This window comes from Terrapene carolina, unplaced genomic scaffold (assembly GCF_002925995.2).
Source record: "Terrapene carolina triunguis isolate 2854851 unplaced genomic scaffold, T_m_triunguis-2.0 Scaffold88, whole genome shotgun sequence".
Lineage (NCBI taxonomy): Eukaryota > Metazoa > Chordata > Testudines > Emydidae > Terrapene > Terrapene triunguis.
Genome location: NW_020664439.1, coordinates 39,574,512 through 39,602,236, shown reverse-complemented (window position 1 = coordinate 39,602,236; position 27,725 = coordinate 39,574,512). Strand labels below are relative to the sequence as shown.

The following is a 27,725-nucleotide window of genomic DNA, read 5'->3' as shown; positions in this document are numbered from 1 at the left end:
GTTTGGTGTGTTATCAGAAATCCACATGAAGAAAACTGGAACAAATGGATGTCTGATGCAGTAAAAAATAATAGGCCACCAAAAGGGAAACATGAGCAGCCTCGGACAAACCCAGCTGTCCGGTTGGCTTAGCTTTGATCCAGTCAGAACACTATCTAATTGCTGAGATGAGTACCAGCTACTGCTGTTTAAGAATGACAGCTGGAATACTGAATAAAATAAATAATGTAGCACTAGGCCATTCCAAGGTGTACATTCATAGGTTACTGGTGTGTAGTGAAACAAGTCTAAAGACCTAGGGTGAAATTTCAGCCCCAGGGAAGTCAATGGAACAACTCCAAGGGGGCCGGGATTTCAGCCCTAGTACTTTAAGCACTGGAGATAATGCATGCACTGCAGTAGGTGAGCAAGCTATTGCTACTAGTGTATGGCTCGTTAATGTTACATTTAATTAATACAAATACTTGGAATACTGAAAAACAAAACAACCTCCTCCCCCACACACAACTTTTGTGGATGTCGATGCAATGCATCCTTCTACTATGAAAAGTAGTTCCTATTAAAAGGATAAGAAATAAGAAAATGCATTTATAACTTTTCCCTTTGAACTGTTTTGAATATATCAATTTTTTCTAAAGCTTTTTGCTATCCTCATTGAGGCCCAACCAGACAACTGGTGTCCCCGGTAGGGTGACCACCTGTCCTGAATTGGGCAGGACAGTCCTGGCAGGCAGAGTTCAAGTTCCGGTCCTGGGCTGAATGACTCCAGGGCAGCATTAGCCCTGGATTCCCTGTGGCACCGCTCTGCACCTACCTGAAGCTCAGATGTGGTACCAGCCTCTTCCCACTGCAGAGAGGGCTGAGGTGGGCCTTAGCCTACCCTTAGCCATGAGGCCTTTTCCCCCAAGGCCCTGGCCAGGCCAGAAGCTGGAGCTGGGCGGTAGTAAGAGCTGCTCAGGGGGCCCGGGCCACTGTGGGGAGCCCCAGACCCTCCATTTGCCCTGGGTGGTGTGCCCAGGGGGCAGGGACACTGGCTGGGGGGCTGCTCTCAGGCCCCTACACCTGGCAGGTGGATGGTCTGGGGCTTCCCACAGTGGCCTGGGGTCCCTGGACAGCTCTTATCACTGCCTGGCTCCAGCCTCTCGCCTGGCCAGAGGGTGGGGCTTTGGGGGGAAGAGGAGGAGCAGGGATAGGGTTTCAGGGGGGACGAGCAGGGGCAGAACCATGAAGAGGTGTTGGGCTCCCCCCCCCCCCCATGTGTCACACTTTTGCCTTTTGAGAAGGTGGTCACCCTAGTCCCCAGCCCTATATAAAGCACAGGCTTTATATAGATAAGCCTCATTTTTAAAGCATTTTACAAACGTTAATTCACCTCACAATATTGCTGTGAGACTATGTATTATTATAACTATGCATTATTTTTATTATATTATTCCCTTTTACAGATGGAGAAACTCGTGCATTGAGGTTAAATGGCTTGCCTTAGGCCACCTAAAGTCTTTTTCAGAAGTGGGGATTAAAACTGAGTCGTCCCTGGCTCCCAGTCCTGTGTTCACACCACTAGATCCAAATAAAAGAATTTGAATGGTGTAGTCACAGTGACATAAAAGCACCGTTTAAGGTGTCAGCAACAGGTAAGAATATATCCCAAACTGGCTGGGTTCCTGAGCTGGCAATTAATATGAAAATAATGTGCTAGAGATTAATTTAAAACATTTTGTACTTTTAAGCTTGTTTATTTTATATAATTATGTCAAATAACTTAGACTACATTATGAATCATTATGACATTTAAAATATTGAGTGTTTCTGCAACCAGATCCCGGAATTCTGAAATACTCCATTTCTATCTCACTTCAAAGCCAAATGCTTCTTGTCAGATTAAAGCTCCAAAGGTGTGTGATATCCCATTGTACCACACCTTTTTTTTGTAACAATGTTGAAATAAAACAAGTCAGGATTTGCCTCGCTGTTTTATGATGTACATCTGGGTTATAACTCCTACCATAGAGTTGTGCTGTGACTGTAATTACAAGGTACTTCCTGGTATTTCTAGTTGAAAAGTAACAAACTGGTTTTTTTCCATTTAAAAAAAGTGGCTATTTACATATATAACTTTTTTTTTTTTTTTAAAAAGTATGTTAAAATAACCTTAGGGGCAAGATTAAAGTAACCAAATAAATTTGCTACCATGTCCTTAACTGAACTCATTGTGCCTAATTATTGCAGATGTTTTAGAACAGTGTGATCTTGCATTGCTGGGTGTGCTTGCAACAGAAGTTGCTTTAACATTAGCATGAACGCTGCCATGGTGTGCATTTGTCAGAATTTTGCATTTCAAAGACATATGATCATAATTCATAGGCCACCAAAACGATCATTAACCTACTCTATTAAAAAAAAGTTATTAATGTCCCCGATAGAGAAAAATGAATTAACTCCCAGAATAAAATAACTTCAATTTCGCTTCCCTGCTTGCTCACCGTTCTTCCTCCCTTTTCCTATTCAGGTAGAGCACCGCCCAATTGTTTAGGGGTCCGATCCTGAGGTGTGTGGACAGTGTTCAGCATGTTCCAGGAGGCACCGGTCACGCAGGATTGAACCCCCAAGTAGGGTTTTCACTTGTTTTCTTAAAGCATCAGGAACTGGCCATTGCTGGAGGCTGAATGCAATGTGCAATGACGTGGTATGGAACCACGTGGCAATTCCCCTGCCACCTCTTGACAGACAAATGATGGGGCTGGGAGTACCAACGAAAAAATGTTTTGCTTCTTTAAACAGGAAAAAGATAAAATAGGGTGAAAGTGGCTTCCCCTTGTGAGAAGGGGAGTGGTGGGAGCCCTCAACTGGCTCCCCACTCTTGTGTTAGTCTCACACTTCCTTTAAAAGTATGTTAATCTGGCACTGGTTTAAGCAGCTCCTGTCAGTGTGTCCATGCACAAACACACACACATCTGTATTTGCAACAACAACAAAATCCCTTAAAGATGCTGCTAGGTTTGCGGGTGATGGATCAGCAGCTCAGGAACTGAGTTTGGTACTGGGCCCACTTTTTGGAAGGCTGATCAGTATCTTAACACCCCAGCAATAGATTCAACATTACAATGTTTAGGATTTGTAAAGTTTATGACCTGCCAGCCCTGACAATGACCTTTAAGAATAGTGAGTGAAATTCACCCTTGTGCAGACAGACCAGCACAAGGCTTGGGCCCCACGTAAGTCTCACAGGAGACTGAGAATCATTAGCTAATTGTTACAAATGCACAACAAGAACATTTTAGGACAGCACTCCAAGAAATGTAGTCAGACTAGATACCGGCACTTCTCAAATGACTGGAGGCAATCGGCCTTTGCCCTTGGGTCACACAATGTACCCACAGCATATAGAGAACTGACCGCTCACCTTATTCTGTTATTACTCTCTTACTACTTACCCAAGAAACCAGAAAAATCTCTTAGATCTCTGTGTGTATGTGTGTATATTTGTTTGACAAATAGCATATTATTTTGTGATGGAATCAGTTGTGCTCTGTAGATAGTCACACATTATTTAAAATGCAAGCCATTTACATAATTAAGTGGAACAGCTTCATAGACCCAACATGTGAATATATATGTATGAAAAATACTGTGTGTATATAAACTATCTGCTTTTTAAAAAGCCCTTCAGAACTTTTGGCACATGTACAACAGGCATGTTAGAAAGAAAGCATGGTACCTTGGCTGTTATTCAAAATATGTAAGGCATTACCTCTAAGCAATTGCTAGGCTAACTTACAGGTATAGGATTAGATCCCCAAAGGTGCTCTAGTGTCTTGCCTCTTTGGCCCGTAAAAATGGAATTCATTTTGTTGAGCTACAATTAGCGTAAAAGGGGTCCTTCAAAAACTTCTGTTTTCTTTTTTCAACATGTGCGCAGTACAATGATACATATAGCACACAATCCTATAATTGATCCCATATATTTATCCCACAGGACTCTTTACATAAGCAAGGGCAAAATGCATGAACAAAGTTAACAGTATAGGGACCATTATTAGTAATTTTTTTTTTTTTTTTTTTTTTTTTGCAGTGGCATAGATAGAAACCTTTACTCCAATGCATAGACCCCTTGTTGAATGATTAAGACTGATCTTGCTCCCATTTAAGTCAATGATCAACTTCCGACAGATTTCCATGGTGTAGAATTAGGCCTTCAGATTGGTAATGGTCTGCAAAACCTTTTTAGGATGAAATCACTATATAGATTTGTCATTGCTTTTTTTATTTGCTGGCAAATGTTAATAAAACCACATATTACAGATAAATGCTATCCCAGACATTTTTTTTTGAGTGGGATACATTAATTATTAATCTTGTTACTGCAATGCTTACCTGTCTCACCGGGCACTGGGAGGGTTAATTAATTTTTGTAAAGATGTAAAATGCCATGTAAGTAACCAGAATTATGACTGAAGTGCTTTGAAAAGGGAAACCACTACATGAATGCCAAGTATTATTATTTATGGAGCACTGACCGTGTGCTTGGTACTGTACAAATACAGTGCCTGATACTGCTAGCACTTGCTACAGGACCTGGTACTCACCACCATTCATAGTTCCAGCAGCAACTGCAGTGAGACTGCAGACAGATACCGAAGGGAGAACATTTTCCTATACAGTAGAACCCCAATTTGGGGATTAAGGAATTAATAAATCTCAAAATTACAGTAGGTACAAAACATATACAGTAGAACCTCAAAGATACGAACACCAGAGTTATGGACTTACCGGTCAACCAGACACGATGTGGAACTGGAAGTCCTCAATCAAGCAGCAGCACAGACAAAAGGGGAGGTGAAGAAAAAAAGGCAAATACTGTACTTCCTTTGCGCTTTATCCATAGGGATGGGGGAGGGTTGGGACAGCAGCCACAGGGTAGGGGGGTTCAAGGCTCCAGGCAGTGGGTGGGGGTCAGAGCTTCTGACCCTCAGGAGCACAGGGCCTCAGGGCTTTATATCGAGGCGGAGCTTTAGGGCTTCAGCCCCGTGGCTCTGTTCCCTGCAGGCGATGCTGGGGCTCAGGACCTTAGCTACAAGGGAAGTGCCGGTTTCAGCCCCAGCACTCCTGCCTCTAGCTTGAGCCCTGACCCTCTCCTCCCTGCTGAAGCCAGGAGTGGAGCCGTGGAGAGCCCCAAGTTCCAGTGCCCCCCGCAGGGCTGATGCCAGGAACAGAGCAGTGGGGCTGAAGACGCAAGCCCCAGTGCTCCCCCCATCTCTAAAGCGCTGAGCCCCAGTGCTCCTGCCGGGCAGAAGCCCCCTGAGTCCCCTGTCTGGAGCCCCAAAGGTCAGAAGCCTCAACTCCTTTGTCCTCCCCCACCCCCAACTGCAGCCCCAACCTCCTGTGTGGCTGACGTCCATAATAACTATTTCTTCAGAGTTACGGACAACCTCAATTCCCAAGGTGTCTGTAACTCTGAGGTTCTACGGTATTGCAGTATAGTGCTCTGCAGAGTTTTCTTTTTGTCCTTCGAACCCCTGTAAAGCAATTTCCAATGTGTTGACGGTATCGGAATGTGAAGGGATGTTGACTTGTTCTTCATCACCATCACTTTTGTTATGTGATTTGTTTTCTGTCAGGAAAAATAGTTTGTATAAATGGTCATTCATAAGATTGGTGTTTGTAAAATTGAGGTTCTACTGTAGTTGGAGAGAGACTGAAAGTGATGCACAACGCTACACTAAAGTGCTCAAAAATGAAAAGTGTATTGTTGTTCAGAGATGTGCTTGAACTATGGACCCAAACTGTATGGGATTTTGGATCTGGTTCCTGATGGAATCTTTGTGGTTTGGTCCTCTGTCTATTAGCATGAGAGGGCTTGGAAAAATAATAGTGCTAAAGATTATTATTTAATTAAATGTGACTCTCCGGGTTCTCTATATAACCCAGATTATTCATTTAACAACCCACCGTAAATAATCTTCACTGTCCAATTACCCCCTATCTCTCAACACAACCTCTCCTGGCAACCTGAGTTCAGCCGTATGCAGGGGCAAGAGCATTCCAAACTCATAGGCTCATAACAGAAAGTACAGTTCCATATACCCCAGTCCTATTGAACAACAGCAGTAGTTCTCAAACTTTTGTACTGGTGACCCCTTTCACATAGGAAGCCTCTGAGTGCAACCCACCTTATAAATTAAAAACACTTTTTATATATTTAACACCATTATAAATGCTGGAGGCAAAGCAGGGTTTGGGGTGGAGACTGACAGCGTGTGACCCCCCCCCCAAATAATACCCTTGTGACCCCCGAGGGGTCCCGACCCCCAGTTTGAGAACCCCTGAACTACAGGTTCCCCTGCTGCACAGCACGGTTGTGGAATCAAAGAAGGAAAGAAGTGGTCTCTCAAGAAGCCAGGTCCCAAATTATTTAGGGCTTTACAAGTCAAAACCAAATGTTGCCCTGCAAACATTTAAGCATGTGCCTCGCCCTATTGATTCCATTAGGACTACTCACATGGTTGTAGTTAAGCAACTGTTTAAAGGTATGACTGGGGCCTCATTACATATTTTTTATTTTAAAATTATTTAAGTGCTAAGATTATTAAAGCATTATGTACTAAAAAGCACTGTACAAATTCTATAAATTATTATATTTATATATACACACACAAACACACATCTACTTGTTCTAGGCCCCTTGACAATTTTCAAAATTAAAAATCAATGTTTAAAAATATAACCATCCAGTACCAATCTAAACCCCCCAATCACCTGTTCTTTACCTAAGAATATACAACTCACCTTCTGCAGAGTCCTCAACCCCTGTATATGACTCAGCTGTCTTCAAAGTCCCAGACAAACAGGTGGACTCTGCAGCATGCCTTAAAGGCTGATAGTCTTGAGTTATTTTGGTCCAAGAATTAAATAACTTGAAAAGAGAAAGTGCTCTCCTCCATAGGGGCTAAATATTTATTAATAATAACAACAAAACATTTAACAAAGACAAGGACCAGGGCCCTCAACCTCCACAGCTGAATGGTGCAGGGTCATCCTTGTGTCCAGGTGGAGCCCAGTGGGGGTGCAAAGGTCTACCTGTATGGCTCAGCTGGTGGGATCCTACATCAAGCCCTAGGACAGGGATTGGCAACCTTTGGCACGCGGCTTGCCAGGGTAAGCACCCTGGCGGGCCAGGCCAGTTTGTTTATCTTGCGCGTCGGCAGGTTCGGCTGATCACGGGGCTGCGGGTAGCGGCGCAGGATGAGGGATGTGCTGGCCGCCGGTTCCTGCAGCCCCCATTGGCCTGGAGCGGCAAACCGCGGCCAGTGGGAGCCGCGATCGGCCGAACCTACAGACGCGGCAGGTAAACAAACCGGCCCAGCTTGCCAGGGTGCTTACCCTGGCGAGCCGGGTGCCAAAGGTTGCCGATCCCTGCCCTAGGAATTAGGATGAAGGCAAAGTCTGCCGCTGTTGTGTGGCAAAGTTGGAGCTACAGTGCAGTTCCCCAAGTCTGCTATGTTAGCTTGTGGGCTGGAAAAGCAACTGAGTCCGTCCATATTATCTGTGATGATAGGACTACTGTGTCCCATCTACTGGGCTGAACACACCTCACTTTACAGACTTGGCACAAAGAATCCCTCCATGGAGCACATCGATATGGAGCCCCCTGCCATGCACCCTGATCACAGAGTTGGGTGGTGCAGAGGTCCTCATGAATACCCTCCCCAGCAGTATGAATTTCACCCCGGCCCCTGATCCTGCAGTCTGCTCCACGTGAGGTTTGTAGGGAGTAGGGCTTTGTGTAGGCTCAAGCTTCTGCACACGCAGATTTGACTGCAGGATCAGGGCCTGTGAGTGTGATCCACAAAGTGCTTTAAAATGCAAAGCACCGTGCAGCGATGAATGTGAATCACATTAATGAAGCTTACGTTAAAAAAAACCCTGTGATATAAATGCTAAATAGTATTAAAGCATCCTAAAACAAACAGCACGTGTGGGGCTAGACATTGTTATCAATAAGGCATTTTATATTAAACAACGAAGCTGTACCCTGATGCAATTGGATCCAGGTAGGTGCTCCCCTGAGCATGGGTGGAACCCTGGACTCAGCCCATTCAGAACCAATTGTAGGAGTGGGGCCCAAATGCCATTGTTAGTAATAAAAAAAAAAAGTGTTTAAAACAATAAGGCATTATATACATGCTAAATGCTAATGTTATGTAAGTGCATCGGACATGAAACATATTCCGGAGCTGCTTAAAATATGATTAACAATAAAACCACACTACCCAGCATTATTGCCCTGTGCAGGCTGTTTCATGGCTGCCTGGGTGCATGTGTATGGTCTTAATGTATCTCTTTCCGTACTGGAACCCCAGTGTCCACCCCCACTCCTTGCTTGCTTGCTTTTCTGGCTGCTGCTGGTTTGTACATCATTCATAATAAGACAACACCACCTGGCAGCGTGGCTTAGTGTAAAGTGTTGCCAGGCCATGGGAGTGTGTGTTCCTCGAGGCAGGGGAGGGTCTCGCCCTGAATGCTTCCCCCTGCTTGCTTTGCTTTGTGTGTTCTTAATAATAAAGCAATCCCGGGCAATACTGCCCGATACAGCTGGCTGCAAGGTGTGTGTGTGTTTGTGAAGGGGGGGGGGGGGGGGAGGTCTTCCTTCACCGTATTGGACCCCTGTGTCCCCCTGCCCTCACCCCGCTGTTTGCTTTGCTGGCAGTTTGTATAGTCTTAATAATAAACAGTGCCTGGCGATGTGGCCTTCTGGAACAGGTCGGGAGAGGGCGTGAAGAAGGAGGGTCCATCCCTCACCCTACTGGCCCTCGGTGTCCCCCACTCCTGCGTGCTTAGCAGGTGGGGTGCATAATGCATCCTAATACCGGAGCCCTGCCTGGCCCTAGGGCAGCTTGCTGCAAGGTGCGGGGAATGGGTGTAACAGGGAAGGCGTGGGGGGGGGGAGGAGGGTGTCTCTCTCCCCTTGTCCGGGAACCCCGCTCGCCCCGCTCTGCACCCGCCCGGTGGCTGGTACAGGTCGAAGCCTAAAATGGCAGGACGGCCTTGGGCAGCCTGCTGAGGGGAGGGGGTGTGAAAAGGGCAGGGTCTCCCCTCCCCCACCGGCCCCCCAACAGGGAGGGCTGGGCTGGAGGCTGGTTGGGGCTGTGCAACAGCAGCAGCAGCCGCCCGGCCTGCTTCTCTCCTCCTTCCCCGCCGCTCCCATTTCGGCGCGGCTGGGCACCCCGCGCTCCCCCAGCGCGGAGTGTCTGAGAGCCGTTGGCTGCGCTGAACCGTTTGGCTCCTTCCCTTAGTAACAGCTTTTACATTCTGCCTCAATTCCTCTTCAATCTAAATCACACACACACACACACACAGAGCGATATTACTTCCCCCCCCCCCCCCCTCCTCCGGGACTCCTCCTCTCACCGCCCCCCCCCCCCTCGCTTCCCCCACCCCCTTCCCCACCCCCCCCTCGCGCTGGCTTGGGATCTAATTGAATATCACAGCACTGTTGGGTGGCTATTTATTCCCCCCCCCCCTTTTCTATTTTGTGTCTTTTTTTTTTTTGTTGTTGTTGCTCGGAGCGGGCACCTCCGCTGAGCGGGAGCTTGGATGTGTCTCTAGCTGGAGAAAGAGGAGGAAACCCAGGGTGCATTTCTGTTGCCTCCATTGCCAAGGAAAAGGGGGGAGGGCAAAAGCAGCCACTCAGCCATCAACTGCAAGGTAAGGACTTGGGGTGGTGTGTGTGTGTGTGTGTGTTTTGCACCAGCCTTTACCTCTCCTGGGCTGGATCAAGTGCCTCCAAGGGGGGGAGGGGGGGTTATTATGGAGCTTCTTGGGGGGAAGGCTGGGAGGGCTTTGGGGAAGTGATCAGGGCTGGGGGGGGGGGGGGGGCTGTGTTGGTCTGGGCTGGTGGGGGATGGGCACAAGTGTAACATGTCTTTATTTTTCAACTTGGGTCCCTTCTTTTTTTTTAAAAAAAATGTATTTTGGGGAGCTGGTGGTTTTAATTGTAAATGGCACTTCTTTTTAAAGCTGGGGGGGGGGGGAAGGGCTTTCTTGCCCTTTTCTTATTTCTCCCCTCCCCCCCTTTGGATTTTATTTTAAAGGCTTTAAAGGGAAAAAAGAATTTGCAGCAAATTGAATCAAGGAGCCATCATGAGGCAGGCTGGTTTATAGCCTATTTTTAGCCTGATTTTTGTAAAGAAGAAGAATCCTTCCCACCCCCTCCCCCGTGCATATTTACTACTAAAACCGGGAGGGAGGGGGGAAGACCACCCCGAAGTGTGACCTGAGGTCTGTATTTATTTTGCAGTCGGTTTATGGTTTGTGTCTGCCATGTATAATGTTAAGAAAAGCTTGGGGAGAAATGTGCTTGTGTCTGAACTCATGCTGGAGTGGGGGAGGGGAATCTGTGTCTACACTTTCCTCTGTGTGATTTTTGTTTTGTTTTGTTAATTTCCTTTCTTTTCAACTGTGTATGTTGTTTTCATTTGTAGCTTAGAGGGGTGTGTTTCCTTTTTAACTCCCCTGGAGATGTAGCCCTGGATTTAAGAGAAGAAAATATCTGTATATGTAAAAAATTTTTTTTTTAAAAAGTGTAAAGTGCCAAAGTTATTGTTGATCAGTTTCCTGTTAAGTTCTGGGTGGAACATGATCACATCTTCTTTTACAGGGTAAGGGCCACATGTAAAAGACAAAACATGGGCCCTAGTTGTGGAAATAAGCCTTTATACCCGTTAATGGGCTGTGTGGTTTTTTTGTTTTTGTTGTTTTTTTAACTTAATAGTATCAAATATCCAAAATGAAGCAGGCAATCTTGTTCTGTGCATTCTATATTTTTTAAAAGACCTTTACGCCTAAGTTATATATTTCTCTGTGCTGTTAATTGAATATATTTATCCATTGTAAATACAAAACATGTAGTTCATTATACCATTTAATGGGGTTAAATTGTACATTGAAGTTGTTCCAGGTGAGTTCAATTTTCATCATCCAATTCCCTTTTAAGGAAAATTTATAAGATAAAAGTCTCTTTTGCGAGAGAGAGAGCGCCTTAGTTGTGCTTAATGGCAGAGTCTTGTTGCTTGAGATTGCATGTTGAGCTTTCAAGATAAAGTTTCATCTGTAGGTTGCTGTGTAGGATTGCAGAGTGAAGTTTGCTCATAGAGTTTTTACTATCAGATGTATTCAACATCCTCATTTTGCTGTCTGTATAAATCAAGACTTAACTGATTTATGGAAGCAATCACAAAATATACTCATTCTTTGGTGTTAAAGCATGGGAGGTAAAGAGTCATGATCTGGAAAATTCAGTCTTGTCACATAAAAATTAGCTGAGCCTGATTGCTGATACTTTACTGATCTAGTATATAAAATAGATATCTGAAAACATCACAAAGCATATTAACAAGGGAGGGGTCTTTATTATAGATGGGCCACGCTCTCTGGATACTGACCTTGGGCTTTAGGTAGAGCCTACATAGAGAGAGGTGCTACTGGCAGAATTCAGGTTTGGATTTTGAATAGTGCCTGAAGTTTTAGGGCTGTCCAAGTTTTGGGCCTTGATTGTGTAGTGAACTTTGCAAAGGCTCAGATGTCTGGCCTTGGTTTGGACATCTCCATATTCATCTTTTCAGCATACAGTTCAAACTTATTAAGGCTCGGATCCTGGAAACACTTATGCAGGTGCTTAACTTCAACCACATGAGTAGTCCCATTGGTTTTAATGAGACTATTCATGAGCTTAAAGTTAAGCGTGTGTTTAGGTGTTTGAAGGATTAGAGCCTGAGATTTATAAAAAGCTTTACTGTCAAGGTAAATCTGCTTAGTATGCTGTCGGTGTTATGTAAATAATAATAAACATTCTATGGTTTCCCAAAGTGATTAATTTTTTCTTTTGGTTAAGATCTAATGAAATAGCACTGTATTTTATTAGTAATCACAGATCACCTGAGACTACACTCTCATGGTCTCTTAAATTTTGTTAAGGAAGTGCAGGCTTGTCTCCATGACCATGTGGTTCATATGGGATTATATCTTGGGAACTTTGTGGCAGGTCTCCCAAAATAGTATTCTGAACACCTGGAAAATATTTAGCATTCACTCCATGAGGGAAGGGGGAGGGGAAGGAAATACCATTTAAACATGTAAGAGTAGTTGGGACTTGGGTTCGTAATTTTAGAATATACAGGGGTTTACAGTTGATTTTGTTCATTTAAATGTTTCCCTGCTTCATTGAGAGTAATAGGTCTAATAATTTTGATCAGCATTTATTTGCTGCTCAAGGTTCTCCCTCCCCCCTCTCCCGTTAAAAATAGTTAATTTTTTTCTGAAAGAAATTTTTACAAATCCGCTTTTAGTTTTTCTTCCAATGATTGATGTTTCGTACATTGGTTTGAAGTTATAAGGCATTATAAAGTGCTAAGTATTGTAAAACTTTACTTGTGACTTTGTAATCATTACCACTCAGATAGCTGTGATGGTAGAGAGCATTGTTAAATCCTACTCATAGATGGAGTAAGTTGAAATGGTCAAAACACGAATATTGTGTGTGTGTGTTTATATTCACTGTGTTTTCAGTTAAGTTTTTCAGTGAGGCACAGATCCAAGTGCATGTAAAGTAAATTGAATGGTTACTTACACAGGAGTTCACATTCAAGTCAGATGCCCACTGTTATAAATGTTATAGAAGCAAATTAAGACCCAGTCCTACAAGAGGTTCCATCTGGACAGACCCATACTGAAGTCAGAAATTCTGCAAATACAATGCACGTGCTTAGTTTTAAGCACATCTGTGACCGCCTTGACTTGAATGGGGTCTATATATGTGCATAAAGTTGATCATGAGAGTTTGCGCAGGGTCAGGGTCTTAACTATAATTTCTGTAAACTATATTTGTGTGTGTGAGTGTGTGTGAGAGAGAGAGAGAGAGAGAGAGGAGATGACTTTTTTTTTGGTGAGTACAATTAATTCCTACCAAAGGAATATATTTACTGCTTGTTGATTGTTATTTCTGTTGATATGGTAAAAATTCTTCTGAACTAGTATCTGCCGAGTGAGGGAGTGTAAAATAAACATACAGCTCATTAAAAGGTGAATGACATGACTAGTGGACCTTTTGAATGACCACTTGTTGAATAAATAAGTCTGTTCCTGTGTGGCATTGCTGTATAAATAGGACCCTACCAAATTCACGGTCCATTTTGGTCAATTTCACAGTCGTAGGATTTTTAAAATAGTAAATTTCATGATTTCAGCTATTTAAATCTGAAATTTCATGGTGTTGTAATTGTAGGGATCCTGATCCAAAAAGGAGGTGTGGGGGGTGGGCCACAGGGTTACTGCAGGGTGTATGTATGTGATACTGCTACGCTTACTTCTGTGCAGCAGCTGGTGGCGGCACTGCCTTGGAGCTGGGCAGCTGGAGAGCAGTGACTGCTGGCTGGGAGCCCAGCTCTGAAGGCAGAGCCGGCAGCAGTAGCAGTGCAGATGTAAGGATGGCATGGTATGGTATTGCCACCTTTACTTCTGCGCTGCTGCCTGTGGAGCTGGGCCCTCAGTCAGCAGCCACCACTCTCCAGTGACCCTCCTAAAAGAACCTTGCGACTCCCCTCCTCCCCCGCAACTCCTTTTTGGGTCAGGACCCCCAATTTGAGAAACGCTGGTCTCCCCCACGAAATCTGTATAGCATAAGGTAAAAGCACACACAAGACTAGATTTCACAGGGGGAGACCAGATTTCACAGGCCGTGAATTTGGTAGGGCTCTAAGTATAAAATATCACATCTTCAAATGAATAGCTGATAAAGGAATAATAACTCCTGATTTCCTGTTGTAGGCTCAGGATCCACCAAAAATCTTGGCTTCCCCATGTGCAACTTTCTGAACACTTCAGTGTGATGTTCTTTTATTTAAATTCTTAGTTTCCATAAAGAAACGTAGAGATAACAACTGGTTTTTCACAGACCATGTTTCATCCGAAGATCTCAAATGGGGTAGATGGGGGACTGTTTCACCCATCCTGAAAATGTAGCCCCCGTGAAATAAAATATGGCAAGATAATAAGTTGAAAATGTCTTATCCAGGTGAAGCTTCAGGAGAGTCTGCAGGGTTGAGCATTTGACTGGTGCAAAAATAATTGGTCAATTAACTGGTGAAAAAAATATTGGTCAAATGTCAAAAATAGTCAAATATTTTAAATTTTGTTTTTTTGTGTGTTTTTTTTTTAAAAGAACACGAACAACAGTCACAAAAAGAATAAGATTTTATGGTCCCTTGTAGGCATAACCGTAGCTACTTTGTGCCTTTATTACAAAATAAAAAGTTAGTTAACTGAGTTATTTTAACTCAGAAAAATAGGCAACACAATGAAGTTCTGAAAAATGGAAGAATGTCACTGTGATATAATCACAAAGATAGGCCGCCATGTACATCAGGTAATTCTTGCTGGAATATTTGGCAATATTTAATTGTGGTCAATTGTATAAATGTAGTATTTATTTTGGCAGAATGTGATACCTAATTGTAACTTGTTAGGACACTGAAGCTGTGTCTTAACTATGAAAAAAGGTGTGTTCTCCGCTCCAGTTAACTAATGTGGGATGAAATCCAAGTGAAGACAAGGCAGTTAGTAATTTTCGTGTAGTTGACAGGTTGAGTTCAAGACTATCAGGGAGCCTGGTCTTGAACTCGACCAGTTAACTTGTATGAAAACTACATTCTGCCTTGTATTCACTTGGATTTCATCTTGCATTGTTTAACTCGAGTTAAGATCATGCTTTTTTCATAGTTCAGACAAGGCCGAAGTTGGTTGCAAAAAGTGCCAAGGGATTTTTAATGACCATGAGTGGTCAGAAGTTTAGTTTTTAGCTATTTCTGAAAGACTTCCAGCCTCATAATGCCTGATGCCTCCTAAAACAGTGATTGGATACTGGTACTGCTACTTCAGGCTCTTGTGAGACTCTTTAGGTTCCCTATCTTCGTAATGAACCTCTGTTCTGGGCTTGTGATGTGGTGGCAGGAATTGGATGTGAACCAGTCCAAGTGGCATTACGGATTAGAGAATGTACAGTTAAATGGGAAGTGGTGTGCTTGTACAGATAAGGTGAACTGGTACCGTTGGCAGAAAATCCTACTGAAGGGGTTTAGGTCAGGACTGACTTGGAAGGAAGATTTCTGCTTACTGAGTCACCAACACCACAACATGCAGCACTCCTGCATCTTTAGCGGTTTTCCATGCAACTACTGAGCCATCCTGAAAGATCCTAGTTTTGACATCTGAAAAGATGATCTTATGCTGCAAAGCTGCTTAATGCATTAATCTTTCTTTTTAAGAGTATGAATTAACACCTTTGTTTGGAAAAGAGAAAATCTTGGGTAAACATTGATGGTCATGTTTTCAGACGCTGAGCACCCATAGCTCACTTTGAAGTTCGTGGGAGCTCTATGTGCTTAGCATCTCTGCAAATCAAGCCCTAAGTGTATTTCACTGGCTTTTGCAAACTTCAGTTCGGGCTGTAAGTCCTATTTCTGTTGGGTTTCATGATAGTGAAAAACTTCCACCTCCTCACCCCCCCCCAGTCTGTGACTTGAAATTTAATGTTTATTCCATTGGTGTAATTTTTTTTCCTCCATGTTGCAAAAGAGTGATCTTGATTGATATTGATGTCTAGCAGTAAAAGTTCAGAATAATCTACAGAACATCCTGGGTGTCTTGTTTGTTTTGTTTTATGATCCAAAATCCAGTTCAGCCTCTTTTTCTATGTACTACGTTACGGAGAAACTCCAAATAACCTGTCTGCCATAAGCAAGCATTTTGGAATATTACTTTGGATAGCTGGAACTGCATTGCTAGACATTTTAGTTGGTCTGCTGGAGCTGTGTATTAGGCTTCCCCACCCCCTCTGGCGAGGCAGGCAAGCAGCTGTTTTTGCAGCTGATGCTAGTGCTGCTTTTAACCCATTGGTGGGGCTGCAGAATGATTTAATCACCTCCCCAGTAGTGTAAGTTGCATTTAAAGCTCATGTTGAACTCCCGCTGACATCACACCGTTGTAGATTTTTATGAATTAAAACTATCAAACTGATTATGGAAACTTTTTTTCTCTTACATATGCAGTTGCATTGTTTGTTGGCAATGGCTCGAAACTACATAGCACAGTATATTTTTGGAGCCTTATTGAAGGGGAGAAGTTAATGGGTCAAATTTTTACTGTTGAAGAGTGAGTGGTGCTAAGTACTGTGCCTGACACGAAAACTGTAGACGTCAGCCTTGAGAGGCCCTAAATTTAACTTTTTGAATATGTTGTGTTCCCTTGACATTCAAACAGGCAGTGTTAAAGTTCACGTTCTTCAGATGGGCAACCTACCACCCCCAAATCCAGTGAGCTGGGGATGCTTGCAAACACAGACACACTTGAGGGGAATGTCAACACCCCAGTGGCTCAAAAGGAAGAGTTGGGCAGGGAAAGTTGAGGGACTGTGTTGAAGGGCACTTAGGGCTAGTCTACACTTACCCGGTAGTTCGACGGCTGCGGATCAAAGTTCCGAGTTCGATTTATCGCGTCTGGTCTGGACGCGATAAATCGAACCAGGAAGTGATCCCCGTCGACTGCGGTACTCCAGCTCAGCGAGAGGAGTACCGCGAAGTCGACGGGGAGCCTGCCTGCCGCGTGTGGACCGCGTCTGAACCGCGGTAAGGTCGAAGTAAGGTATGTCGAATTCAGCTACGTTATTCACGTAGCTGAATTTGCGTACCTTACTTCGATTTGGGGGGTAAGTGTAGACCAGCCCTAAGTGCCAGAGTGATGCTGGGTGGCCTGACCGAGGAGTGAAATTGCAGATGTTACCTTTTGTCCCTCATTTTGGAGGAGCCAATCAAGGTTTGTATATCAGGATGATTTCTAAAAGGATTTGTTTTCCTGTACAAATAGATATCAAAGGTAGGATTTTTTTTGTTTTTTTTTATGTTGGCTTAGCCTCTGCTCCTATTGGAGCAAATGCATTTTGTCATTGACTTTCAGTGGGGATTCAGTTGGCCCACCTCTGAGTGATATGAAATTCCTACACCAAAATACAAATTGATGCAAAGATGTGCCTCCATCTTTCATACCAATCCACATTCCAAATTTGCTCAGCTAAGAAGAACAGGAGTACTTGTGGCACCTTAGAGACTAACAAATTTATTTCAGCATATGCTAATAAATTTGTTAGTCTCTAAGGTGCCACAAGTACTCCTGTTCTTTTTGCGGATACAGACTAACACGGCTGCTACTCTGAAATCAGCTAAGAAGACAACTCTCTATTTGAGGTTTAACCAATAATGCTTGGGAGGATTTAGTTTTGATGCTGCATGAATTTTTTTTTTTTTTTTTTGTCTAGGTGTGTGGGCAGTAAAGGAGGTCAGTGACAAAAATTAGGTTTAGAAGTTCTTGAGCATTATTTGTCCCATATGAGGTTAAAGGAAGTATTGGTGGCTCTCCATTTGGCAATAAATCCTTCAGTCTGCAGTGTTTTGTACAGAGACTACTACTATTAAACAATGAATCATAGCTAATTTTTGTATGGATGTCAACATTCTTATTCTATTGCAGAAGTTCCTGCTGGGAGTCTTAACATAAACACACATCCCTAAATAAAAGCTCTTAAACCTAGATTTTAATTGGAATGTCCTTTACAGAAATACAGAACTTGCCGTGGTGATCCGCAAGAACCTTTCACATCCTATTTTTCAGAATGTATTTTCAAATTTAATACTGTAGTGAATTTTAATTTTTTTTTTTTTTAAATTCACTGCACAGGTGTAGATAATACAAAAGTCAGAGAAACATTTGACATCAGCATTAATAAACAGCTTGCCAAACAAGTTATGGTAACAACATATATTTGGTAGCAACACATTAGTTGTTTCTATCTGCTAATATAACACCCTGATATGGATTAGAGAAACAGGTTGCACCTTGATTTGAACAGGCTAATTGTGTAGAGATAGCACTTGATTCTCATTTCATTTTAGGTGTGTGGTTAACCTACCTACATGTAGCAATTGTTTGATATTTCTTGTTTCAATTCTGAATTCATTGCACTGTGTAAGCAGAAAGAGTTTATAGCAACATAACCTCAATGTTTTACAGTGAAATACCACTCAGGCTATAAATTCCAAAGAAATTGCCCACCAAGCAATTTTAGATAGGCTTGATGTGGCAGAAAAAGAGATCTGCTGCTAAATTTAAAGATTAAAATTGTTGGTTTATGTTCTCTCAAGGACACTCACCATTATTGGAAATATTTGCCTGTAAATGGGTGAGTTGTAGAACACACCTTTTGTCTTTTCATTATTGCATCTGCTACTTGTGTAAATTGTAAAAGGTCTTTGGTTCCTTACTGGAAATATGCTTGCATTTATGTGCTTCATGTTGGCAAAATCCATGTTAATTGGTTCTTCCAGTGTCTCCCCATACTAGGTTATTTTTATAAGGTTTATTTATTCCAGTTCATCAAGTACCTATGCAAAGTTCTCAGAGCTTTCTTACTCTGTACATGCTGTATTCATTATATCTTAGACTCTCCACTATCAAAAAAACCTTGCCTACTCAGACTATTCAACAGCCCAATTGAGCTTTCCATGCACCATAAATAACATCCACTTTTCATTTTCAAGTACATAAAAGGTTGTTACAAGGAGGAGGGAGGAAAAATTGTTCTCTTTAACCTCTGAGGATAGGACAAGAAGCAATAGGCTTAAATTGCAGCAAGGGAGGTTTAGGCTGAACATTAGGAAAAACTTCCTGTCAGGGTGGTTAAGCACTGGAATAAATTGCCTAGGGAGGTTGTGGAATCTCCATCATTGGAGGTTTTTAAGAGCAGGTTAGACAAACACCTGTCAGGGATAGTCTAGATAATACTTAGTCCTGCCATGAGTGCAGGGAACTGGACTAGATGACCTTTGAGGTCCCTTCTAGTCCTGTGATCCTACGTTTCTATCTTCTGGGTGAATAGATAGGCCTTATTACATGCCCCAAAGGCAAACAAACCCACCCTCCCTGGGTGGGTCAGGTGGACATTACTAGCTATTTCCACTGAATATTCTTGAGTATAAAACAGGAGGGGACAAATGTTAAGCAAGCAGTGTTATCCTGAGGTCCTGGTCTGATCAGTATTGGTTAGGCATCACATGAGAGAGAGGCATGCTGATTGCTCAGGAGTATGAAGTAAAAAAAAAAAAGTAACTTTCTGGATGTTATTTATATTGACTAGGGCTTGTCAATAGATTGAAAACATATTAGATGAAAAATAGGGAGGGGGCAATAATTTATAAATATATTATCCACTTTCTGACTAACTCTTTTAATACTATGGCTCCATACCAGAGACTGAGCTGGTATGTCACCTAGCGTATCCGATATCTGTTAGTACTAGTGCTTCTGTTATATGGGCTGAGATGTTTTGCCTTTTGTCATTTTAAGTTACCAAAACTGTTAACATTAAGGGCCAATCTTCAGCTGGACCCCACTGAAGAACTGAAAAACTTGCAGGCATGTCATTGGAATCTGTAAAATCCTGTTTGTGTATGCATTTATTAGCATGCTCAGTGGAGCTCCCCACCCCTTTTCCATGTCTAACTACTGCATTTTGGAATAGGTCGTTGGTGTTTTTCAGAGTACAAAAGAGAGAGACAGCACTTTTGCAATTTGATTTGGAGAGACTGAATGAAAATGACTTGCACTTTACTTGCTTTGACAGTAGTATAAATGGCAAAAGCCTGTCAGTGTAATGTTGTGTTTTGAAACACACCCATTTCTGTGCGCACATTGCTTATTCCAGGAGAATCTAGACTTTTGTATTAAGCTTTAAAGTTTTTTTTTCCTTCAGAAAGACATATACCTACTTCTGTGCTGATTAACACTATCCTCCATTTCCCTGCTCCTCCCCCCCCAAAACAAACAAACTCCAAACAAAACCATTACATGCCCACCAATAACATTGTGGCAAAATGTTGTGTTTTTCATTTCTCTCTCCCCAAAACTCACCTCCATTTGCCATCTGCCAGTGATGAGCTTTCTATTGTTTGCTGTCACATGAATAAATAAAATGAAGTTAATAGACTTCCCATATGAGGAGAGATTAAAGAGGCTAGGACTTTTCAGCTTGGAAAAGAGGAGACTAAGGGGGGATATGATAGAGGTATATAAAATCATGAATGGTGTGGAGAAAGTGAATAAGGAAAAGTTATTTACTTGTTCCCATAATATAAGAACTAGGGGCCACCAAATGAATTTTATTGGCAGCAGGTTTAAAACAAATAAAAGGAAGTTCTTCTTCACACAGCTTACAGTCAACCTGTAGAACTCCTTGCCTGAGGAGGTTGTGAAGGCTAGGACTATAACAGGGTTTAAAAGAGAACTTCCATGAATTTATCTAGTTAAGTCCATTAACGCCCATTAGCCAGGATGGGTAAGGAATGGTGCCCCTAGCCTCTGTCTGTCAGAGGGTGGAGATGGATGGCAGGAGAGAGATCACTTGATCATTACCTGTTAGGTTCACTCCCTCTGGGACACGGGCATTGGCCACTGTCAGTAGACAGGATACTGGGCTGGATGGACCTTTGGTCTGACCCAGTATGGCCATTCTTATGTTGTTGTTCTTATGTAGGCCTACAACTTCCATGGCTCTCTTGGCATTTCACATTTGTTTCTGTTCCTTTCCTCCACCTCATTCACCCCCCCCCTCAATTCTCTCATTTCCTGTTATCATTTTGTCTTTCCCGTCTTTCTTTGTTAATATAAAGGCTTTCCCTGGCCATTTTTGTATTTGACACTCTTAAGCCAAAACAGTCCTCTCACCCTATTCTCTGTTTACTGTTTTATGGTTTCTCTGCTCTACTCTTTCTGTCTTCTCTTTCTTCCCCAGTCCAACTTACGCATGTGGAAGTGATCTTGTGCAGTCTTTGAATCAATAGGAATTTTGCTGTGTGTGAAGACAGCAAAATTGGGCATTCTTCCTGCACTGTGTCACGCTGTTCAATTTCATTGTGTGTTGCAGAGTGAAACTTACTGGAGACATGAGTAAGTTTCATTCAGCAGCCTGTGTTGCAGAGAGTAAGATCTGGAAGGGGGCAGCTATGAAAGGAAACCGAGTTGGCAACTTTTGGCAGTGTCTTTTATTTAATAAAAATAAACTTGCCTTCAGGCACTAAGGGTTGATCCAAGTCCAATTAAAGTCAACAGGGGACTTTAATGGGAGTTAGCTTGGGTCCTTAGTAGGAATTTCAAAAGCTGCACTGGATTAAATGAAAACCTTTTGGTGTTTTTCTGTTTTGAGCAGTTTAGTCCCATGCTTTTTAGCATAAGGATTGTTTATAATAAGTGACATTCAGGTTCTGACTTAAAGCAACAAAAGCGAAGTCAGCCATAATGAATTCAGTCATAGTCTCACCTAGTTTGTATTATGGTAGTATCTAGAAGCCACAATCGGGATTGGTGCCTCATTGTTCTAAGTGTTGTACACCTTGATCTTGGAAACTGAAGTCTGTAAACAGATTCCTTTAGTACGGGCCTCTACCAGCACAGATCAATTTGTGGAATTGCAGCTATAATGTTGGAGAACAGTCTCTAAAGAGCCTACAGTCTAACTGTGTCCAGGAACTGCAGTAATGCCTGAAATACTCTGCTTAATATTTAATCTCTAGAAAGTGACCATTACTGATTTGGTGGAGTAGTTGTTCAGGAACTAAAGAAAATAAAATGGGGGAAAATTGATACGTCATAAACCCAGCAAAATCTTTCTGATAATGCGTGTGTGCCCTTTCTCTGAAATGTACACAAGCATCACAGGAGAGAAAATAAGATGTACTTTGACAGAAGGCAGTAAAAATGGTTTTTACTTGAACGTACTTAAAATATGATTGTAAGCTCTCTGGTGCAGAGACATTGTCAACACATAACCTAAAAATAGCACTGCGGCCCATAGGTCGTAGACTCGACATAGATTACTGTTATTGCAATACCACGCTCTTGCCACTTACAAATTGCCATATTCAGGAGTATATAATGTAGAAACTTGGCATGTAAAGTCTCTGGGTGTAAATAGACAGTCGTATTCAGGTGAAAAATCCCATTGGAATTGATGGGAGTTTTGCCTGAGTAAGAACTGAAAGATTGGATCCGCTGCCTGGGAGTAATTTTATTTATTATTTTGTTTTTTCCATTTCTGAGGCCTGGCCTATACTAAAGGGTTAGGTTGATGTAAGCTGCCTTTCATCAATCTCGCTATGGAAGTGTGTTCACATAAATTTGACTCCTGCTGACACAAGTCCCTCTATGCTGATTTAGTAACATCACCTCCCCAAGTGGCGTAGAGTGATACTTGATGTAATTAGGTCGATGCGGTATCAGTGTAGACACTGTGTTGCTTACGCTGACTATTACTGGCTTTCAGGAGCTGTTCCACAATGCCCACAATGACAATACCATTGATACAAGCACTCCTGGTGAGGACACGCACCACTGACCCAAGGAGCCAAGTGTGCGCGCACACAAGCAATTTAACTGTGGTGGCTGTATGCCAATATAAGTTAGGTTGACATAATTTTGTAGAGTAGACATGGCCTTACTATTGCCAAACATAGTTTAATTTATTTGTCTGACTCAATGTTTTTGACTCTGAGATGTGTAGTGTAGACCAAGGCTATCTCATTATAACTACATCACTCAGGGATATGGATTTGCTGAGCGATGTAGTTATACCGACTTAACCCCTAGTGTAGATGGGAGGGCTTCTCCTGTCGACATAGCTAGTGCTTCTTTGGGAGGTGGCGTACCTATGCTGATGGGAGAAGCTCTCCTCGGCATAAGAAGCGTCTTCAGCAACCACTACAGCAGCACAGCTGCAGTGCTGTAAGTGTAGACAAGCCCTTAGAATAACATTTTTCAGGTCATTGGTCTACAATCTGGGTTGAGACATATAGTGTTCTCCCCCACCCACTCCAAAATATTTTAAGTCTGAATTATTAAACATTGATGCTTCCAGTATGTTTTATAGCAGGGGTAGGCAACCTATGGCATGCGTGCCGAAGGCGGCACGCGAGCTGATTTTCAGTGGCACTCACACTGCCTGGGTCCTGGCCACCGATCCGGGGGCCTCTGCATTTTAATTTAATTTTAAATGAAGCTTCTTAAACATTTTAAAAACCTTATTTACTTTACATACAACAATAGTTTAGTTATATATTATAGACTTATAGAAAGAGACCTTCTAAAAACATTAAAATGTATGACTGGCACGTGAAACCTTAAATTAGTGAATAAATGAAGACTCGGCACACCACCTCTGAAAGGTTGCCGACCCCTGTTTTATAGCATTCACCAATGTGCTCTAAATTGTGACAGCTCTGTACAGTGTATTATTAGGATGCTTGGAAAGATATGGATCCTCAGTTGGTGTAAATTATCATAGCTCTGTTGACTTCATGTTGACGTGCCTTCAGCTGAGAAATCTGCATCTTTGTGAGCAGCCACTATAGTCTACTGTTAAATGACTTCTTTTGGTGGCTTATAGATAAGTTGTAAAATATTATTGTAGTTTCATTACAGCACCAACAGTAAGTTTTGTTTTTTTGTTTTGTTTTTTTTGGATTCCTAATGCAGTTATTATAGAATTACTGAACATAAATAGATGAGTCATCATTTAAGGATTTCAGCTTTTTTTTGTCCCAATGCTGTTTGCCTAGACAATCTCTTTTCAGGAACTGTTTAAAGAGAATAACTTGCAGTTTTTGAAGGGCACTGAAGGAAGGGCCCATGGAATTATCTTGCAGTTCAGTGTTAATCCCCACTGCTGTCATAGAAATTATTTCTGCAGCTTTCCATAAGCTTCCACACCTCCATTGCAGCAACATTGTATGTCCTTGGAACTCTAGAGAACTCAAACATCTCCTAGAATTCCTATTTTGAGACTAATATATATGGTAAGATGCTGTGTTAACTTTTTTTTACTGTAGTAAAGAGTTTCCATACAGAAAATGAAGTACCGCCCTCTGGTTAGGGCTGGGGGCTAGGAGTCAGGATCCCTGGGTTTTACCCTGTGCTCTGCTACTGTGTGATCTTGGTGAATGATTAAAAACTTTACCCATGCAAAACTGATCTTCTACTTCACAGGGATTTTTGAGGCCATGTTTATAAAGTGCTCTGAGATCTTTTTTAGATGAAAGGCTCTCTAGAAGTGCAAAGTAGTTTTAATTTTATTTTTCAACCTTTGCTAACTTTGAGTTCATAGCTTAGGCAAAAAAATTCCTTTCATGTTGATATTTTCCATGCTGGGTTTACAGTCTGATAGGATTTTTTCCTCCAAGTTGGACAAAATTTGGGACCTGAGTCTGCAAAGACTTGCCTACTGTGTTTTAATTTCTGCACTGTGAATGGCCCTGTTGAAGTTAGTAGGACTACTAAGCATATGTACATGCATACAGTTACATTCGTAAGACCTTGTAGGACCGGGTCAGTTAGAATTGAAGACAGTTTCTTCCAAAATTCCCGTGTCTGGTGATCATGTCACAACGTGATGGTATCCTGACTGTTTGGGCTTGCCTGTGTAGCTGTGACTAAATGGCAGTATAATCATGTTCCTGAAACAAGATTTAGTAACATGGTTATACCACAGTTTGGTCTGGTATTCACAAGCAAGATATAAGAGTCACTTTTGTGTTTATGTGCCTGGCAAAATAATTATGAAAATTTACAAGCCCAGGCACAAAATGTTCATGTGTGCCCTTCACTATGATTCTTGATAATGAAATATCTAATGGTATTTTACTTGCCTGTCAAAGAGATACATGGCCTGGGGCAGATAGAATTTTGCAAGCCTTGTCATGAAAGTGTACATCTTGCATGAAAATTAATATAAGACAAGGCACTACTGTGTTATAAGACAATTTCCCACCATGCAACTTCTGGCAGTATAGAAAGGTTCTAGAAGGCAAATCGTGGTCTTTGGGGGAAAAAACAAACCCAACACCATAACTGACCTTTGTGCATGTGTATAGTTTGCCTGCTTGTGCCTGCGTTACTAGAGATTTATAACACCCTGTTTTCACATTTCATCTTTTGGGCTAAAATTTTCCATCCCTGCTTGATGATGAAGTTAGGGTTCATTCTGTTTTTTAAACAGTTTAAGGAAAATCTCTTCAGGAGTTTTTGAATTACGGGAGAATTTCTTTTAAAAGTACATATTATTACCTTGTACCATATATAGATGTATACCAGAAAGTACTGAAGCGTGTACCTTATTCTGAACATAATCTACATAGCATTTTTGCTTGATCTATTTTTAATTTTTTTTTAAGAACTTCGTTAGTGGTTAAAAATATCACTTGTGCGCATGATCCTCGGCCTCTAAGATATTTCAGAGACCTTAATGAAGCCCTTTTTCCTTTCAGACGTATCTTCACATTCTTCTGACAGACTTCTCTAGGGGGCTGGGATATTTTTCATGGGGATACTAATTGACCCAACTAAAAATTCTCTAGAACCTCTGGTCTTAACACTAGGACAGCTGACATTATTGGGGAGGGGAGGTGGGGAAATTGGGTTTACCATGATTTTAGAGCTCCCATACCATATTATAACAAGAAAGGCAGCATCCCATTTTCAGCTTCTTATGAAACTTTCATATTTGGGGCTGCAATTTTCCAGGCTTTGTCTCTGTCCAAAGATGAATTAAAAAAAAATTTTTTTTTTGTGGGGATAGGATGTGTGTAAGTGTGTTTATTTCAGTAGAATAGAAAAAAGATTGCTGTTAATGTTTTTTTAACCATCTCTTTTGTTGAAATTAGGCACAGCAGTGCCCTAGCCAAGACGATTGTTGGGGAGTTGTAATATAAAAAAGTAGATGGAGTTGTGTAGTCTGGTGAACATTGGTTTTATTTGACCAGGCTGTGAGCCTATGAAAATTGCTATCTAAGCATATGTGCTAATTTTGGAACAAGATAATTCGTGCTAATGCCTCAGTTCTGCACACGTTTTCCCATGTGCATAATATGAAAGTTAAGCCTGTATATGTGGTGCAGGATTGGTGCCTACTCTTGTAAAGTGCCTATCTTGAATAACTGCAATATGCTCGGGATCAGGCTTAAAATGCTCAGCTAGGGAAAGCTGCACTTTATATACATGTCATGTGGCTACCCAGACAAAGTGAGCAGGCCCTCAGCAATTGTACACCATTTAATATACTCTATTGGGAAGTTTGCTGCTTAGTGACACTCCAGAGAAGCGGAAGAGGCTTTTCATAATTTTGAAAGGCTCATAAGCTGGGTCAAATGGAAATCAGTTTTCAGGTCTGCAGATCCTTTACTGTGGGGTTGAGGTGGATTGAGTAGTGCCCCAAAGGCAAGAAGATTTCTCCTTCCCACCATCCCAAAGCCACTGGAAAAGGCACCAAGACTCCTAGGAAAATGGGCTCCAGAAAAGGATGTTTGAGATAATGCCCCTTCAACCTGTACCATTCAGGCTTTCCCTCTCCCTGACACAGAAGTCCTGTTGGGAGTCTGTCTTCACTACAGAATTAGCCTGAGTTCTTACTTTGGTGTTGCACCCGCCATTCACATGTGCAAATCTCTCACTTGAGTTAAGTGGTGCTTTCAACCTGGGCACAGCTGAGGGGTTGGTTTAGAGTCCAAGTTCAACTTTCACTTGGACTGCTAACTTGCAGTGACGACGCAGGCTAAATTATTCAACTGCTGATGGCTCTCTAGTGCCTTCCAACAACTCTCCTGTCTGTCATGAGCACACAAGTTCTCCCACAATTCACTGGGTTGGAATCTTAGAGCGACTCAGCTTACTGCAGTACAAAGATCCATGGCATATGCTCCAAGGAGTCCTAGTGACATACTGGAGAAGTACAGCACCTGTGGGGACACAATAACGTGGGTAGGTCTTTGCAATGTAGCTGCTTGCGCCCAGGTGCCAATTACTCCAACTAACTCTGTAGTGAAGACATGTGGGGAGAGCAGAGAGCCAGGACAGCCCTGACGTGATGAGACAGGAAGCCAGTAGAGGTATATCCACCCAGCCCATAGCAAGCCTTCCAGTCCTGGTCAATAGACTCAGGCTAGCAGAGCTTGGGCTAGTGCTATAGAAATAGCTGTGTAGACAGTGCTTTGGAGTTGTGGCTCAGGCTGGAGCTCAGGCTCTGAAACCTAGGAAGAGGGGGTGGGCTTCAGAGCCTCAGCTCCAGCCCGAGTCGCAACTTCAAAGCACTGTCCATACAGCTATTTCTAGATCACTAGCATCAGCCCTGCTAGCTTGAGTCTATGGACCAAGCTGGGACGCTCACTCCCGCTTGGTCCAAAATGCTGTGTAGACATACTGTTAGACACCAGAAGGCCCCCACTTGTCACTTGGCCCCTTCCCTTCCAATGAAGATGTCGGCCAGTAGGCGTACACCCTAGCTCCCTTGCGCAGCACCACACCAGCCAGGTTACAAGGCCTCAATTCATCAAGTGGGCTGCTCCTCTTGCTGACTGAGCTGCCATATTTTTTTATGTAGCACCTATTTGAGGCATTCCTCAGTGAGTCCTATTTCTGAGTCAAATCATGCCTTCTAAGGTTTGTAGAGGAAAGGTTCGCTTCTGTGGATGTTGTGCGATTTATGGGATACGGTGTTATGGTGGAGCCTTGGTGTAGAGTTCCAGATTATGGCATTTTCTTTAAAAACAACCATCCAGCCACAAACACCAGAGGACATTCCTTGT

General features: G+C 42.5%; 1 protein-coding gene across 5 annotated transcripts in view; it reads left to right on the top strand.

Moving 5' to 3' along the window:
- The first annotated feature begins 9,522 nt into the window (after window positions 1-9,522).
- TBL1XR1 (transducin beta like 1 X-linked receptor 1) overlaps window positions 9,523-27,725 on the top strand; it is a 162,137-nt gene continuing 143,934 nt past the window's right edge. For 4 of the 5 annotated variants that reach the window (XM_026650050.2, XM_026650049.2, XM_026650047.2 and 1 more), the window contains exon 1: window positions 9,523-9,705. The gene's annotated coding sequence lies outside the window, so the exon portion shown is untranslated. Of the gene's footprint in view, window positions 9,706-10,220; window positions 10,279-27,725 lie in introns of those variants that run through there. The other variant, XM_029911093.1, reaches the window with a different exon arrangement.